Source organism: Papio anubis, chromosome 2, assembly GCF_008728515.1.
Source record: "Papio anubis isolate 15944 chromosome 2, Panubis1.0, whole genome shotgun sequence".
Classification (NCBI taxonomy): domain Eukaryota; kingdom Metazoa; phylum Chordata; class Mammalia; order Primates; family Cercopithecidae; genus Papio; species Papio anubis.
In genome coordinates, this window is record NC_044977.1 from 185,043,175 (window position 1) to 185,058,543 (window position 15,369).

The 15,369-nt window shown below is 38.4% G+C and overlaps 1 pseudogene; it reads right to left on the minus strand.

The window, feature by feature from the left end:
* Window positions 1-11,129: 11,129 nt before the first annotated feature.
* LOC101022760 lies at window positions 11,130-14,236 on the minus strand (annotated as a pseudogene).
* Between the last annotated feature and the right edge of the window lie 1,133 nt (window positions 14,237-15,369).

A 15,369-nucleotide genomic window follows, 5' to 3' on the forward strand; every position in this document is an offset into this window, starting at 1 on the left:
TGAACCTGGTCACACTGTTGATCTTGTGCAACCTTCCAGCGTCACCCAAACCAGCTTGATCCCAAAATCTGTCACCTCTGCCCCACCCCCACATCCCCAAATCTAATCAGTTGCCAAATGGTGTTGATTTTAATACTGCATGAAGACTTGCATTGGTACATCTGTTTCTGTCCTCGCTGTCATTGTCCTAGGCTTCCTTAAACTCCATACATTTATTCATCCATGTGCTCATTCATTCCACATACGCATTGATTGGATACTTCCTATATACTAGACATCTAGTAGGTGCTGGAAATATAGAAGTGAACAAGACAAAAAGAATTTGCACCTGTTCTCATGGGGGAAGATGCACATCAAAAAATTAATGTTAAAACTTGTTAAATTTGACCTTATACGAAAAATATGAGAAATCACAGGCTTATCTGTCTTCTGATACTACCGAGCCTTACAGCATGATGTTGCTATGTTCATTTGTCTGACTATGTTGTTTTCCTTCTCAAATGCCATCAATGCCCCTCAATGTTACCTACTCATTTCGTATCATTTATTTACTCATTTGTTTCTTCATTCATATGTTCTTTTGTTCTCTGTCACACCATCCTCTTCATTGTCTCCATGCTCTTGCTAAGGTGGTTCCTTCTGCCCACAGCACTCTCTTTACCTCACTGCACCCAGCCATTCGTCACTTGGTTAATTGAAGAGACACCTTGATTAATGCAGATGTCAACACTTCGAGGAAGACATCTCCACTCCTCACTGAAGTCTTTCATAACATGCTCACAAGCTTTTTCTCCATCCTTTCATCCCATCCATTAGGTAACTGTTCGCTCTTCATACTTCCAGGACAGCATGATAGCATTTGATACCAATTAATCTGTTCTGTGACACTAGCCTTGACCTACACTTGGCGTTTGTAGAAAGTCTTTGAGTTAAAGCCTCCGTTTTCCCTAACACACAGTTTGATTTGACTGACCTCGCTGGCCTTTGTCACTCTGGTGTGGGGGTAGAAACTGTCTCCTTTAAGATGCAGTCCACAGAAGTGTCTATTAACTGGATTTCTTGGTTATTACTGGATTGCATTAGATTTAAAACATGCGGAAGAGATAGTTTGGATATGGCCATTTATTATGTGACCTGGAATAAAAGGGCAGTGTATTGTAAAGTTGGGCAGCAGCATCTTCATAAGAAGTATTCCTGGTTTTGCTAGGAACTTCTTAAAAAAGAATAGAAGAGTTAGTATTATTCTGCATTTCTTTCTTTTTTTCTTCATCCAATTTACAGGTGGGAAGAGGAGGTTTAGAGAACTGCAATTTGTATGTGTTACAGTGAATTAGAAGAGATGACGGGGTTATAAGAAACCAGGCATTAGGAAAATAAAGTTTGATATTCGATCACTTGCATTTGCATGGCTTCAATGAAAATTGATTAGTGGTGTTTTGTTCAGTTAGTCTACTGTGTTTTGATTTCTTCGTATGTAATGACCTCTCACCTGACCCTTTCAAAAAAATAGACCAACATTCTGGAGAACGCGGAGTGTCAGCTAGGGAGGCACAGTGCAGCGTCAGAGAGCTGCTGAAAGCTGCTGAGCCACACCTGGCTGCAGCTGGGGTGAAGATGGGTCTGAGTTCTGAGAAAGACTGTGCACTCTCCCTATTGGAAAGACAGACTTCATTTCGGGAAATATTCAATAAAAAGTTTTGAGACACAGAGTCCCATTCATGGTGAGAGAGATTGAAGGTAGCTGTTTTCCCTCTTAAGGTTTGGCGCAGTCTGTAAGGATACTATTTAATGTAATCCAGAACTGATTATTTTGTTGATCATGTTTCAAAACCCCTGCCCTTTAAACAAGTTCCCAGAGTGAATTGAAGGCAATTGTGGGAAGTTTAACTTTTTAAAGGAAGTCTTGTTGTATTTTGAGATTGAGGGAGAGGATGATGGGAGAGGGTGACTGGAAACCTGCCCAAGGACTGAAAAATCTAAGGGGATGGGAAGAAGGATGAACAGAGAAGAGAAAGATTAGAATTCTGGGTCAGAAACTCTCACTGAATGAGTCATCCCACAGGACAAATAAAACCTCACTCATCACCCTGTCTTCCCTCTCTGTAGCAAGAGAAGCAAACATTGGGGCCCGGGAAAAACATCAGCAACTTCTTGTAGCATCTGTAGGTGGGGAAGATTTCCAAGCCACTGAGAGGGCTGTGAACGCAGTTACTGGGGCTCCAGTTTTTCTCAGCCAAGTAGGAAGAACCTCTAAATTGACCTTGGAAAAACATACTCAATGAAGGAAAAAAATATGGTAAGCTCTCCCTGTGTATTTGTATTAGAGTTTTTTTTTTTTTTTTTTTTTTTTTTTTTAAAAGAAACAAATACATTGCTTTCCAGTTTTCCATGAAAAGAGTTTGAATACTCTCATATTCACAGTGGTAAAATCCTTAGAGTGGGATTTGAAAGGCTGTAGACAGGACTTAAGCTTTGCCCCTCTTTAATAAGCACAAGGTCATCCACATAGTACCACTGTATTCGTATTAAAAAGCCTAAGGGGGAAAGCATTCTTGCCACTCCTCTCAGCAAAGATTGAAATTAGCATTTTTATGAAGAACATAAACTCTCTGCATATCAGAGATGCACTTTTATTACTCTGAAACTGGCTCGAGTAAGCATCCTGCAAACATTTGGCTCTTTCTCTTCCAGGAGGAGGCCAATTAAAACACAGTCTGTCTAACTGCCAGTCCCTACCCACTCTTCAGTGGGGCAACAACAATACCGAGATGGCAGCGTTGGCGCCTGCAAAAGTGGCTTTTCAGTTATTGGGCACCTGGAGGGAAAATAATGATTTCTTGGCGCTCATCACAAAAACAAATTTAAAAAAAAAAAAAACAACAACCAAAAAACAAAAAAACCCGAAGGCTTATTTTACTTGCCCCTCCTCCCTCCAATGATGAATCGCATGGTTCAGACAGACAATTTAACTTGCCACCAATTGTGTCAGCTGTTCTCCCTGTTCTCCCACCTCTGGAGCAATGAGGCTCAAGGGAGAGGGGCAGTTGACTGTGTCTGGGTGGCGCCAGCAGGCTTTACAAGCTGCGATTACCCTCTGGCAGGCAGCCCGTGCCGGTGAGCTGCTCTCTGGAGCAGAGATCCACAGCTGTGCAGACCCCCTGTGGCTACCAACAGACATGCCATTTGATGTTGTTTCTTCAGGTATTGTCTCATCTGACTAGTGGTTTTTCTATTACAAGAGGCCTCTCTATCATGGCATGAAGCAGAAAGTGGAAAGGACAGTGTCTGGCTGCTTTTGGAGCCAGAGGCAACAGGCCAGGATTTACCTCACTCGTTTGGATTTACTCATCAGCCAAATGAGTCTTGCTAAAATATTTAGTCTCCATATACACAATAAACAATTTTGAACCGAATTCAGATTCAAGACTCAATTTCCCTTCCAATGGAAATGACACCAAGCACAGGTACATAAATGATGCTCAGTAAACATTTCTTAATGTGCCAAGACCTAGGGAGGAAGTCTTTTCACAGCGTACCTCTGTCCATTTCCCTCTACTTTTGTGATGTGGTAAAATTCAATCTTGTGATTGCTCTACTAATATTACCTCTGACAATGAATCTTCCTGATTTCAAAGAGTGGACTGACTTCCTATGGAAACAGTTCATGCAGTATTTGGAGGTTTCACAGTTTTGATGCTTTTGGATACAAATAAAAGAGTACCTGTCAAAACTAACTCAGACAATGGAGATTTATTAATAAAACTTACAAATGAGATGTCCAGAGATTAGCAGTTCTGGTGGTAGATCAATAACACATCAATGTCAAGGGTTAAGATCAATGTCTCTTGCATTTTCTTTTTCTTTTCTTCATGGTTTCAAGATGGCTGCTGCAGTTCTGAACCACATCTTCATACAATAATGACTAAAACACAACAGAAGATACTTTCATTTTAAAGACCTAAAAGGTTTCCTGTTATACTGTATTTCTCATGACTGGGTCACATGCAAAGTAAAAACAAATTGCCATGAGTGACTAGACCCCTAGACCCATTGTGTTAGTTTGGTGGGATAGTCATAACAGTATCACAGACTGGGTGGCTCAAACAACAGAATTTTTTTTTCTCATGATTCTGGATGAGAGAAGTGCAAGATCAAGATGTCAGTAAGACTGGCTTCTTCTGAGACCTCTCTTCTTTGCTTTTAGGTGGCTGCCTTCTGCCTGTGTCTTCACATGGTCTTCCCTCTATGTGTTTCTGTGTCCTAATTTCTTCTTACAAGGACACCAGTCATAATGGATGGTGGCCCACCCTAACAACTTCATTTTAACTTGATTACCTTTTTAAAGAGCTTATCTCCAATGATAGTCACATTCTGAGGTAATAGGACTCAGGACTTCAACAAGGGGGAGGGAGGGACCTACAATTCACCCCCAATCACCCATCATGATTGATCCTTTGAGATTCAGCATATTACTGCTCTGGTAACACGGGGGCCTGAGTAACAAAGAAAGAGGAGAAACTCTCATCTATGTCTTTACCTAGTATCATTATTTTGTTCATGTAATAATTGTTGAGATGCCTTCATTTCCCCAAAATGTGATTAAAGAGCCCAATATAAGAAACACTTTAGAAAACTGAAGATTATAATAATGATAACGTCTGTTGCTAGATATGTCCCTGGACACATGGCCAGCAGTATTTAGTGAGAGCATATTCTTTTGTAGCAAGTGTGTGTCCGAGAAAATAAATGGATTTTCTTAATAAATGACACAATAACTTCTGTTAAGGAAGAATAAATATTGGTTTAGAAAAATTCTTGACACCTGATTAGTGGGAAAGTGATTCTCAGAGATCATGGGCTACCAGCAGCCAAAATAACACAAGAAAAGATTAAACTTATTATTATTTTGAGATGGAGTCTCACTCTGTTGCCTAGGCTGGAGTGCAGTGGCACAAACTGCTCACTGCAACCTTCGCCTCAAGAGCTCAAGCGATTCTCCTGTCTCAGCCTTCTAAGTAGCTGGGCCCACCCCCACGCCCAGCTAATTTTTTGTATTTTTAGTACAGATGGGGTTTCACCATGTTGGCCAGGCTGGTCTTGAACTCCTGACCACAGGTGATCCAGCTGCCTCAGCTTCTCAAAGTGTAGGGATTACGGATATGAGCCACCACACCTGGCTTTAAACTTATTTGAATAAACCATGAGCTGAAATTTGGTAGGGGAAAACACGAGAAGTTAGAAGATAGCACAAGCCTTGAAGACCTTGAGTGAAAATTGGACAGGAACAATATCTGGTTGTGGGAGAATCAAGTCTTCCTAGAATGAAGAAATCTGATGTCTGGTTTGAACATATTTTTGCTGGTGTGATGTAGTACTCTCCTCAGCCACCTTCCTTTGATCATCAATAAAACATACTATGCACACAACTATCTCAAGAGGGTAGAGTTTTGGGGAAACCAAGTATGCAATGTCATTGGATATGCCGTGAGTGGACCTGGTAGATGACCTATAGATGGAACTGATTAAACAAACCTGATTTCCAGAAACGCAGTTATCTGTGAGCTGTAAGCACTTTCTACTCCTACCTTTAAGTAAAAACAGAAATCTGGAGAAGACTGTTTCAATTTTCACAGGACACTGTCAGGGATATAAGAATGAAGATGTGTTTGACTCAATCTTATCTGCCTTTTATGGGGCAGGACGATCCCAGATTTTATCTAGGTTACATGTATACAGTAACATTTTAAATTGTAAGAAACAGTCCAACCTTACATTACATTATGAATGATTTTTTAAATGTTTATCTATGTATTAGTCTATATTTTCCAAGCCTTCAACTTTTATTATATAGGATTACTATAATCTTGAGAAAATAGTGCAAACTTTTAAAACATTTTATTTGATAAAAATTTTTATTTTGAGATAATTTTATTTTACCTTATTTTATTTTTGGTTTTTAATTTTTGGGATGGAGTCTCACTCTGTCTCCCAGGCTGAAGTGCAGTGGTGCGATCTCGGCTCTCTGCCTCCTGGGTTCAAGTGATTCTCCTGCCTCAGCCTCCTGAGCAGTTGGGATTACAGATGCCCACCACCACGCCCAGCTAATTTTTTTTTCTTTTTTTGGTATCTTTGGTAGAGACAGGGTTTCACCATGTTGGCCAGGCTGGTCTCAAACTCCTGACCTCACGTGATCTGTCTGCCTCGGCCTCCCAAAGTGCTGGGATTACAGGCGTGAGCCACCATGCCCGGCCCAATTTTGAGATAATTTTAAATAAACATGCAGGTGAAAGAAACAATACAGATAGCTCATATACCCTTTACTCAGTATCTACCCATGGTGGCATCTTGCAAAACTCTAGTACAATATTACATCCAGGGTATTAACTTCGGTGCAGTGAAGATACAGAACATTTCCCTACCATAGGGAGCCCTTGTGCTGCCCTTTTAGCCACATCCTCATCCTTCTCATGCCATCCCCTCCTTACCTCTAGCAACTACCAATCTGTTCTCTATTTTTATAATTTGGTCATTTCAAAAATGTTGTATAAATGGAATCATGCTGTATATAACCTTTTGGGATTGGCTTTTCCCACTCAGTGCAATTTCCTGGAAAGTCATCCAGGTAGTAACCATAGATCAACATATTTTTCTTTTTATTGTTGAGTACCATTCTATGATATGGACATGCCAGAGTTTGTTTAAACATTCACCTATTGAAAGACTTCTGGGCTGTTTCCAGTTATGGGATATTACAAAGGTGCCTGTTACAGATTGAATCTCGTTCTCCTAAAATGTTGAATTCTTAACCCCCAATACCTCAGAAAGTGACCCTATTTTGAGGTAGGCTCTTTGCAGAGGTACTCAAATTAAAATACAATCATTAATGTAGGCCATTGTTCGATATGAGTGGTGTCCTTATGAAAAGGTCAAATTTAGAGATGGCCATGTACACCGAGAGACTGCCATGTGAAAATGAAGTCAGAGACTGGGGCAATGCTTCTTCAAGCCAAGGAACACCCATTTCCAGGAAACCTCCAGTAGTGAGGTGAGAGGCATGGAGCAGATTCTCTCTCACAACCCTCAGAAGAAAGCAGCCCTGCTGATACTTTGGTTTTGGGCATCCAGTCTCCAAAAGTGTGAGACAATAAATAGCTACTGTTTAAGCCACTCTGCAGTACTTTGTTAATGGCAGCACTAGCAAACGAATATAGTGCCATAAACTAATGTGTATAGGTTTTTGTAAGACACAAATCCTCATTTCTTTGGAATAAATGGCCAGGAATGCAATTGCTGGGTCATAGGGTAGCTGCATATTAAGTTAAAAGAAAATAGCCTGTTTTCCAGAATGGCTATACTTCTTTACATTCCCAAATCAATGTAAAGGATGACTCAAATTCTTGGCATTCTCACTGAAGTTTGATGTTGTTACTATGTTTTTATTTTAGCCGTTCCACTGGGTATATATTGGTATCTCATTATGATATTAATTTGCATTTCTCTAATGGCTAATGATGATGGACTTCTTTTCATGAGCTTATTTGTTTCTACTATTGAATTGTGAGGGTTTTTATATATTATGAATAGCAGTTCTTTGTTATGTATGTACTTTGCTTATATCTTCCCAGTTTATAGCTTGTCTTATCCTCCCCTTAATAGAGGTGTTTTGTGGATCACAAGTTTGTAATTTAGACGAAATCTGCTTTATCATTTGTTTCTTTTTATGGATCATGCCTTTAGTGTCCATTCTAAGAATTTTTTGCCTAGCTCATAATATGCCAGAGTAATTTCTATATTTATTATAAAATGTTTTTAGCTTTGTAATTTACATTTGAGTCCATGATTCACTTTGAGTTAATTTTTATATAAAGTGTAAAGATTATGTCACGGTTCACTATTTGTCTATAGAAGTCCAATTACTCTAGCACCGTTTATTGAAAAGGCTACCTTTTTTCCATTGGATTGTTTTTGCACCTTTGTCAAAAATCAGTTAGGCATATTTGTGTGAGTCTGGTTTTGGGTTCTCTAACCTGTTCCATTGATCTGTGTGTCTATTCCTCAACCAAATACCATACTGTATTGATTAAGCCTTAATATCAGGTAGAGTGGTTTCTCCCACTTTCTTCTTCTTTTTTCTCCTGTCAATCTGTTTTTATTTTTAAATAAGAATTGATGTATTTAGTTCACTTATATTTAATACAATTATTGATCTCTTAAGGTTAAGTTTTCCCTTTAATTTTATGGTTTGGGTTTATTCTATTTTTTGTGTTTCTTTGTTTTCTTTGTTTTCTGTCATTCTCTGTGTTATGTGAACACTGTTTAGCATTTCATTTTGACTTTTTCCTATCTTTTGGAGTGTTATCTCTTTATACAGGATTTTTGGTGGTTGCTGTTAATTTTTCATTATATATACATAGCTTATCACTATTTACTTGTATCATCATTTTGCCAGTTTAAATGAAGTGTATAGACTTTACTTTCTTTTGTATTTCTTATTTATAACATAATATTCTTATAATATCTTAAATATTTCCTCTATATACATTTAACTCCACATTAGACAGTGTTGTAATTTTTTCTTCAGTCACCACGGTTAGGAAAACTCAAGATGAAGAGGAAAGTCTATTTTATTTATTTATGTTTTTGCTTACTATTTACTTTCTTTTTTCTGATGTTCCAAGAGTCTTTAAAAAAAAATCTTTTATTTTCTGTTTAGAGAACTTTCTTAGCCATTCTGCTATGATAAGTTTTCTGCTGACAAATTATCTTAGTTTTTTGCCTCTGAAAGTGTCTTGATATCCTTTCATTCTTAAATAATATTTTCACTGCCTAATAGATTACTACTTGACAATTTTTTTTTTTTTTTGTAAAGCACATGGAAAAATGTTATGTCACTTTCTTCTGGCCTCAATGATTTCTGATGAGAAATCCACTGTTATTTGATATATTTTTTTGTTATGTAGGTATGGTTTTGCTGTTTCTTCATCACTTTCAATTTTTTTTTTCTTTTGAGATCTTCTACTATAATGTGTCTTGGTATGAATTTTTTTTTCTTCTCTTTGTGATTCATCCAGCCTTTGGATCTGCAGATTTATAGAATTTTTTTGGCCAAATTTGGGGAGTTTGAGTTCATTATTACATTAAGTACATTTTCAGCTCTCCAGTTTTCCTCCTTTAATTCTGGCATTTACATGACATAAATGTTATGTCTTTTGTTATTTTCCACAGGAAGTGAGACTTTGTTCATATTTTTCTTAGCCTATTTTTTTCTCTGTTGTTCAAATTGAGTAATTTCTACTGTTCTTAAAGTTCACTAGTTAGTATGTCTCCTCCATCTTGCTGTTGAACCCATCATTGAGTTTTTTATTTCAGTTATTACATTTTTAAGTTCTAATATTTCTATTTTGTCTTTTATAATATTTTATATTTCTTGCTGAGAAATATTTACTAGGATTTTCTGTTAGTTTTTCATCTGCTTCAACTATGTTAATAATTATTTATTGAAGCATTTTTATGATAGCTGCTTTACAATATTTGTCCGATAATTCTAACGTCACTGTCATCTTAGCATTGGCTTCTACTGATTGTGCATTATTCTCTTGCATTCAGTTCAAGACCTTCCTGGTACTTGGCATGAACGTTTTAAATTGAAATCTGGACATTTTGGGCATTATGTTATGAAAAACTGGATCTTACTAATAACCTTCTGTTTTAGCTTGTTCTTTCTGATACCGCTTCAGTAGGGAAAGAGTAGGACACTGTCTTGTTACCCATTGGCCTCCTTTGACACACAATAGCATGGGTTCCTCCTTACTGCTGAGTTGAGAGTTCCAGCTTCCTACTGGGAGCCTCTGCTGATACCTGCTTAGTTGGAAGAGGCCAGTGCTAGGTTACTGATGTCCCCGTGGCCTTCACTTCCCACACGGGACAGTGGTGATGGTGGTGGCAGTCTCAGGACCATGGGAAGTGGTGAAAGTCCTAACTCTGAACTAGGCCCTTTTTGATAGGACTCCAGAAGGGAATAAGAGAGTGTTTCATTTCTGCTTAGTGGGTGTGGAAGTCCAGGCTCTCCCTGTGGTTTTGACTGACACCGAGTAGGTGGGAGAAATTGTCCTTGCCCTATAGCGATGAAAGATTCAGCTTCTAACTTGGCCGTCTCAGACACTCCTCCTGCAAGGGGCTCATTGCAGCCAGGTGACGGTGGAATGCTCGGTTCCTCCTTGGCCTTTGCTGGTGTACGTGAAAAGAGGCATAAGTTTTTTTCTATGAAGTCTGGGTAGAATAGGGTGGTTATTGTCAAAAGGACTTCTGTCTTGCTAGGCTCCCCCTGTCCTGGCCCTTTGGCTAGAGAGCTGACTTTGGTGGGACTTTATTTATTTGTCTGGGCCCATTCGGTGTTTCTGGGTTTCCATCTTCTGCACTGCAAAGTTTGAATTATGTGAGATGAAAAGAGAACTCACCACTGTGTTGTCTCTTGTATCCAGAGGTCCCTAGACTATCTACCTTCTTCTCTCTGCCTTTCAGACAAGGTGTTTATTTCATGTATGTGTTCAGGGGTTTTAGTTGTGATTAGCAGGAGAGATAAGAAAAAAAAAACATTGACTCCATATTCTTGTAATATATGTTTCTAACATCTTATTTTAAAACACTATTAGATATTAAAAAGTTACAAAATTAGTACAAGAAATGTCTGAATATAATTTATCCATAGTGCCCCCAAATAGTTAACATTTTAGCATCGTTGCTTTATATTTATTCATTCATTCTTTCTTTATTTATTTCTGTCTAATCTTATTGAACCCTCTCAGAGTAAGTTGCAAACTCTAAGAACTTCAGTATGTATGTTCAAAAAACAAGAATAGCCCAGGTGCAGTGGCTCATGCCTGTTATCCCAGCACTGTGGGAGGCTGAGGCAGGGAGATCACCTGAGATCAGGAGTTTGAGACCAGTCTGACCAACATGGTGAAACCCTGTCTCTACTAAAAATACAAAAATCAGCTGGGCATGGTGGCACGTGCCTGTAATCCAAACTACTCAGGAGACCGAGGCAGAAGAATTGCTTGAGTCCAGGAGGCGGAGCCTGCAGTAAGCCAAGATCGCACTTCTGCACTCCAGCATAGGTGACAGAGCAAGACTCTGTCTCAAAAAAACAAAAACAAAACTGAAAAACAAGAATATTCTTTTTTTTAAGAATAAAATGCTTTTATTAATCACAACATGCAATTGACGTGGCATCCTATTAGAATTAAACTAAGATTAACACTGGTGTTATGAAATTTACATTTCTCACCTCCATTCCAAAGGAAAATATTACATATTAGGGCTTGTCTTAATCTTACGGACTGATTTCAGTAAAAACTATTTTAAATAGTAAATAACAATTAACATATATTCTCAAACTGTGCTCAGAAGCAGTTAAAAAGGCAACTATAAAATCTGTAATGATAACAACCAGCAGGATTAGGATCGTTCTGTTAAACATTAGGAGCCACCTTGCTATTTTAGCTGTTACATCAGTGCACCTTTTCCACTAGTAAGGCAGCTGCTTGCTATGGGTGCCATGCTGATTAGCAAGTTTCTTCTTAAGTAAAAGACACTTGATTGATCAAGACTCAAGTGAGTTTTCTTTTTCAATTTTGCTCTCTTTTGGAGCAGAAACAAAAACCTTTGTCTTTGATATGTAAGGAGTCACTTATGAAATACAGCTGTTATAATCTTATATATATACACTATAGATATGTGTGTGTGTATATATATACATATATAGGTATGTATGCTCAAATTAACTTCCAGAGGCATATAAGTGAAAAAAGAGACTCAGTTCAGTGAAAACAAAACTTATTTAAAGATGCTTATATGTAGAAATTGTATGAAATAATAATCTAAACCTTATTGAGGGCAAAGTGTAGTTAATAGAGGAAATTGCTAAAATACTTATCTAATGTGCAATGTTTATAAATTCATGTACCAAAATGGAAAGCTACTTTGAGAAATTATTCAGAAGTTTTGTTATTTAAATAATGAAATATTTCAAAGACTTCTAATAATAATTCTGCGCCCCTGTTTAACTGTGATTTAGAAGATTATAACAGCTGTATTTCATATATGACTCCTTACATATCAAAGACAAAGGGTTTTGTTTCTGCTCCAAAAGACAGCAAAATTGTATATGTATATATGTATATATACATAATTCTTTCTCAAAAGATACATAATAATTTCTCAAAGTAGCTTTCCATTTTGGTACATGACTTTATAAACATCACACATTAGATAAGTATTTTAGCAATTTTCTCTGTATATATATACACACACATATATATGTGTATATATACATATGTGTGTGTATATATACACATATGTGTGTGTATATATATACATACTGGCATACATATGTGTATACATGTGTGTTTTCTAAGTAAGTTACTTTTACTATTAGAATAAAACTGGACACAACAGGGATGACTCTGTGAGCAACAGTGTGGTCTTCCTTGGAAACCCTTCCTTAGGTTGGGGAGGGCAGGTGCAGTTTGCTGGAGGATGTGATGAGACTGTAGTGAGTCTTCTCATCATCTGTTAATTCTGTTTCCAGGTCTCACCGCCACCACTACGTGCACATCTGATTCCTCAGCAGCACTGGCCTCTTGAGTAGCATCTGTCAGAAGCAAACTGTTGTTGGTTGAACCCCCAATGCTGTCTGCAATCCTTTTATAACTTTGACTCTCTACTTTGTGTCCAATCTTGGTATCAAAGGGGCCATCCACAAGCTCAAGAATCTTTCCCTTCTCAGACTGCCCGAATAACAGTTTCTGTGCCTCTACACTCCCCGAGGAATAGATACACACCTTCATTCCAGCCTCTCTCCACTTCCTGACTGCTGGAAATGCATCTGCAAAGCACTCTGCTTTCATGGGCCGAGCTGCAAATGCTGCCTTTCACTTGTGGCCCTGCAGCTGTTTGAACACGGTGGTCTTTCCGTCCAGGGACATCTGCCAGCACACCTTATCTACCACGGCCTGGATCATCTGTTGCAGATCATCCACTCCACTCCCATGCCGCCTATCTTCCTGCTGCAGGGATAGGAACAGTCCCATCCAGGTGAGCGTCCTCTTCAGCCTGTTTCCTCAAGAGATTGATATCCTGCGGGCATTCCTCTTCTTCCTAATGTGTGTGCAGATAGTCTAACATTTTCTTCAATATAAGGCAACTATAAAATGTCCTTCCATGTCTAACAGGATCAGGTTGACTTCGGTGGGCACCAAAAGCATGACCATTTCCCTACTGAATGCCACTATGGGAATCTGCCTGTAGGTAGGGAGGACGTAGGGCAGCGTGGGCTGCGGCCCTGTACAGTCCTGGAGCCAGTGACTGCGTGCAGCCTGGCCTGGTTGGGAGAGGCCGCATCTGCACACCCAGAACTAGAGAAGGCTGCTGCCCAGAAGCCCTGAATTCATCCAAAAAATAAGAATATTCTTTTATATAACCAGGGTACAATCATAATCAAGAAATTAACTTGAGTGCAGTATTTAATCTTATAGATATTATTCACATTTCATCAATTGTATCACTTATATCTTTCATAGTAAAAGAAGAAAAACTCGAACATTTTATAGGGAAATATGTTCTGTAATGTAGGACCCTGGGGTTTGCTGTATTATTTCAAAGGGAACTCAATCACTTCTCTGATTCATTCTCATTCTCTCTCTCTTTCTCTCATTCTCTCTCTAACAAACCCACCCTAATTTTTGACCATTGAAAGTACTTTATAGTCAACCAGCCTAGAATCTCTCTACCTATATCTAACTAGATCTCTACCTGTTCCAGTCCTTGTTAGAACAGGAAAACAGTCATTTAAAGCAATGCAGAAATAATAAAGTTTAATATAGAAATTAGGGATTACCTGGGAGAGAAATCAGGAAGGGTATATCCAAAATGTTAGAAAAAAAAGCCTGAAACTCTGTAGTGAGTAGTTATAAAAAGTATTAGGAAACAGATGCAATTCTTGATTTTCAGGGAGAGCCCCCAACTGACTATTTTGGTTAGCTGAATAACTTCCTTCTGGTTAGCTATGTGCCTGCCTTGATCTCCCAAGTCCTGCCTCTCAAAATCTCACGTGAGTTCTTCTTATCAGCAAAGTCAAATCTGGAATCATAGCGCAAAGGAGGTTCTGGAGAATCTAGATAGAAGGCGTCCAGTTAAGGCTTCCAAGTTTTTCTGGTGAGTAAGTGGTGCCCTACAGTAGGAGAGAGAATGGACAGGAAAACATCCGGTTGGCCCAGGAAATCTCTTTCTGGAAAAGTATTCAAATACTTAGGAATACATTGCTAAATTCTGTCACCGGACCCATGATAGAGATAATTGGATCTCCCTTTCCCACCAGAATGTCAAATTTGTTTTTGTTATCGTCACTTTCCCCAGTGGATTTACCCTAATCTAAAGAGGGCTTCTTTTTATTATTGATACCTTATTATTAGAAACTCTTGATTTTTTTCGTTACAATTAATTAGTGTTAGTTGAGCTACCATGACTTTTCATGACCTTGATGCTAACCTTGGTTGCAGTTTATTGTTCCATGGAGGACATACTATTCAAGTTGGCCCAATTACAGTGTTTTTCCCTGTTTTTTCATTTCTCATGTTTTTCTAATGTTTTTTTTTTTTTTTAAATTTCTAAAAATAGCTGAATTGTATGATACATCTAGAGCAAACAAAGATTGCATCCGTCAGTAGAAATTAGGTTATGCTGTGGTAACAAATAAAACCAAAATCTCAGTAATTTTTTTTTTTTTTTTTTGAGACAGAGTTTGGCTGTCACCCAGGCTGGAGTCCAGTGGTGCAATCACTGCTCACTGCAGTCTTAAACTCCTTGGCTTGAGTGATTCTCCTACTTAAGCCTCTCAAGTAGCTGGGACTACAGGCACATGCCACCCCAGCCAGATAATTTTTTATTCTTTTGTAAAGACTAGGTTTTGCTGTGTTATCCAGGCTGGTCTTAAACTCTGGGCCTGAAGTGGTCCTACTGCATTGACCTGCCAAAGTGTTGGGATTATAGGTGTGAGCCACTGCACCTGACCTACAGTAGTTTTTTTTTTTTTTTTTTTTTTGGTGACGCAATCTTATTTACTGCTCATTCAGTTTCTTCTGAAGATCTAGGTGTTTCTACAGGACAACTGTATCCCATGTGCTGACTCAGTATTTTAAGTTGCTTAAATATTTTGGTCTCCCCGTATAGATGCAAGTTTCTACAATTATGGTAGGGGAATAATCAAACTAGAGAATCATGTATCTGCAATGAAATGCTTCCACTTACAGTTCATGGTCAAATTAAGTCAAAGGGCCATGTCCAACTTGGAGAGGTAGATTAGTGGAATCC